The sequence below is a fragment of the Schistocerca cancellata genome, chromosome 5, assembly GCF_023864275.1.
Source record: "Schistocerca cancellata isolate TAMUIC-IGC-003103 chromosome 5, iqSchCanc2.1, whole genome shotgun sequence".
Lineage (NCBI taxonomy): Eukaryota > Metazoa > Arthropoda > Insecta > Orthoptera > Acrididae > Schistocerca > Schistocerca cancellata.
The window spans coordinates 242,539,783-242,543,820 of record NC_064630.1 but is presented as its reverse complement, the minus strand read 5'-3'; positions in this window follow the sequence as shown (position 1 = coordinate 242,543,820).

The following is a 4,038-nucleotide window of genomic DNA, read 5'->3' as shown; positions in this document are numbered from 1 at the left end:
ATATTAAATTCGGTCTTCCGAAATTGTTTCACCACGGAAGATCGTAACACTGTCCCCCCTTTCAATCGTCGTACGAACATCGAAATGGCAGATATTGAGATAACCGATCGCTGAATTGAAAAGCAGCTACAATCACTTAGTAGCGGAAAGGCTCCAGGATCAGATGAGATACCTACAAGATTTTATAAAGAATATGCGAAAGACTTGCTCCCCTTCTAGGAGTAATTTATCGTAGATCGCTTGAGTAACGAAAGGTACCTAACGACTGGAAAAAAGTGCAGGTCTTTCCCGTTTTTAAGAAAGTCCATAAGACAGATCCACACAATTACAGACATATATCGTTGACTTCAATCTGTTGTAGAATTATGGAACATATTTTATGCTCAAGAAGTATGACGTTTTTGGAAAGCGATCATCTCTTCTATAAAAATCACCATGGATTCCGCAGAGATCCTACGAAACTCAGCTCGCTCTGTTCCTCCATGAGATCCACAGTGCAGTGGACAACGGTGCTTGGTTAATGCCTTGTTCCTTGATTTCAGTAAGGCATTTGACACCGTCCCGCATTGCCGTTTAATGAAAAAGATACGAGCTTACGGAGTATCGGAGCAGACCTGTGATTTGATTCAAGACCTTCTTGCAGACAGAACTCTACACGTCGCTCTTAACGAAACTAAATCGACAGATGTAAAGGTAATACCTGGAGTATCACAGGGAAGTGTGATAGGAATGTTGCTGTTTACAATATATATAAATGATCTAGTAGAAAGCGTCGGATGCTCTTTAAGGCTATTCGCACATGATGCAGTTGTCTATACCAAATGGTTCAAATGGCTCTGAGCACTATGGGACCTAACATATGAGGTCATCAGTCCCCTAGAACTTAGAACTACTTAAACCTAACTAACCTAAGGACATCACACACATCCATGCCCGAGGCAGGATTCGAACCTGCGACCATAGCAGTCGCGCGGTTCCAGACTGAAGCGCCTAGAACCGCTCGGCCACACCGGCCTCTATACCAAAGTAGCGACGCGAGAAGATAGTAAGAATTTGCAGAACGACCTGCAGAGAATTTATGGTTCAAATGGCTCTGAGCACTATGGGACTTAACATCTGTGGTCATCAGTCCTCTAGAACTTAGAACTACTTAAACCTAACTAACCTAAGGACATCACACACATCCATGCCCGAGGCAGGATTCGAACCTGCGCCCGTAGCAGTCGCGCAGTTCCGGACTGCGCGCCTAGAACCGCTAGACCATCGCGGCCGGCAGAGAATTTATGAATGGTGCAGACTCTGGCAGTTGACCCTGAACGTAAATAAATGTAACAGATTGCGCATACATGGGAAAAGAAATCCACTACTGCACAGCCACACTATTGATGACAAACAGCTGGAGATAGCATCTGCCGTAAAATATCAAGGCGTAACTATCCAGAGCCACCTTAAGTGGAATGACTATATAAAACAAATAGTGGGAAAAGCAGACACAAGACTCAGATTCATTGGAAGAATCTAACTCATCCACGAAAGTAGTGGCTTATAAGGCGATTGTTCGCCCGAATATTGACTATTGTTCATTTATCTGGGATCCCTATCAGGTAGGACTGACAGAGGAGATAGAGAAGATCCAACGAAGAGCGGTGCGTTTCGTCACGGAATCGTTTAGCTGGCGAGAGAACGTTACCGAGATGCTAAACAAACTCCACTGGCAGACGTTACAAGAGACGCGTTCTGCATCACGTAGAGATTTACTATTGAAATTTCGGGACAGCACTTTTCAGGAGCAGTCGGACAACATATTACTTCCCCCCACATACATCTCGTGTACTGACCACGAGGAGAAATTAGAGCCAATACAAAGGCTTCCCGACATTAATTCTTCCCACGCACTATTCGCAAGTGGAACAGTTTTAGAGGGATCAGATAGTGGTACCGCAAGTACCCTCCTCCACACACCGTTAGGTGGCTTGCGGAGTATGATGTACATGTAGATGTATTTGTCCTAATACGCTGCAAGTGTTAGTCGTGGGCCGTGCGCTTCTAGGCGCTTCAGTCCGGAACCGCAAGACTGCTACGGTCGCAGGTTCGAATCCTGCCTCGGGCATGGATGTGTGTGATGTCCTTAGGTTAGTTAAGTTTAAGTAGTTCTAAGTTCTAGGGGACTGATGACCTCAGATGTTAAGTCCCATAGTGCTCAGAGCCATTTGAACCATTTTTTTTTTTTTTTGTTAGTCGTGGTTATAGCGGTGTGCTTGTGTAGTTGTGAGTGCATTATGTCGGAGCTAAGTGAATTCGAACGTGGGCAAGTTTATCGTGCTCGTACGGCTGGTGCTTCTGTAACCACGGTAATCGAAGTGTTTCAGAAGGCACTACATCCAGGATTTATCCGGCATTCAGGGAAAGCAGAGAAACATTATCCGCTGAGTCACAACTCGGACGAAGTGTGTGTTGAGTGATCGCGATAGACGGTCTTTGAGGAGGATTGTGACGAAAAATAAGAGGATAGCAGGCTGAAAAGTTAATGTTGCACTTGCGAAACCTGTCAGTTGCAAAACAACACGGTGGGAATTGCAGAAGAGCTATTATTCCAAAACCACACAACAGTGGTGGAAATGCCCGTAGCAAGAAAACGTGGTCCTAAAGCTATAAAACTTGAACTATGCAGCAATGGATAAAAGTCGTTTGATTTCATGAGCCTTATTGTACACTGTTTCCAACTTCTGGCCGAATTTACATCGCAAGAGTGAAGCATGCTGGAGGTTCGGCAATAATTTGGGCAACCATATCATGGCACTCCATGGGCCACATGGCAGAGCAAGGTCGCATTAGTGCCAAGTATTATGTGACCGTTTAGGCTGATCAGGTCAACCCATGGTACGTTTGTTCCCAGTGGTGGTGATGTGTTCCAAGACGACACGGCCCCTGTTCACACAGCTCACGTAGTCCAGAACGGGTTAAGTGAGCACGAGGATGAACTGTTGCATCTCCCCTGGCCACCATAATCACTGAACTTCAATATTATTGATCCTTTGTGACCGGCCGTTGTGGCCGAGCGGTTCTAGGGGTTCATCGAACCATCTTCAAACTGTTATTACTCTACCTTTCCACTCTCGAACAGTGTGCGGAGAAAACTAATACTTAAAGCCTACAGTGCAGCTCTGATTTCTCTTATATTATTACAATTATCAATGGCCGGCCGCGGTAGCCATGCGGTTCTAGGCGCTTCAGTCCGGAACCGCGCGACTGCTACGGTCGCAGGTTCGAATCCTGCCTCGGGCATGGACGTGTGTGATGTCCTTAGGTTAGCTGGGTTTAAGTAGTTCTAAGTTCTAGGGGACTGAAGACCTCAGATGTTAAGTCCCATAGTGCTCAGAGCCATTTGAACCATTTGAATCAATGGTGGACGCCATCAAAATATTTTCTCATTCGGAAGACAACGAACGTTCGTGATTTATATTTCAAGAGAAGATCCTGCCACAACGGAAAACGCCTTTGTTTTAATGATTGACACCCTATTTCGCATTTCATATTCGTGGCACTCTCTCCCCTATTTCGCGATAACACAAAGCGAGCTGTCCTTCTATGTAGTTTTTCGATGTCCTCCGTCAATCTTAACTCATACGAATCTCACGCTACGCAGAAGAGTACGGACAGGCGTAGTGCAGCCAAGTCTCTTTAGTAGACCTGTTGCATTTTCTAAGTGATTTGTCAAAAAATTGCAGTCTTTGGTCCGCTTTCCCCACAACATTATACAGGGTGATTCAAAAAGAATACCACAACTTTAGGAATTTAAAACTCTGCAACGACAAAAGGCAGAGCTAAGCACTATCTGTCGGCGAATTAAGGGAGCTATAAAGTTTCATTTAGTTGTACATTTGTTCGCTTGAGGCGCTGTTGACTAGGCGTCAGCGTCAGTTGATGCTAAGATGGCGACCGCTCAACAGAAAACTTTTTGTGTTATTGAGAACGGCAGAAGTGAATCGACGACAGTTGTTCAGCGTATGGCGTTAAACCTCCTGATAGGTGGTGTAT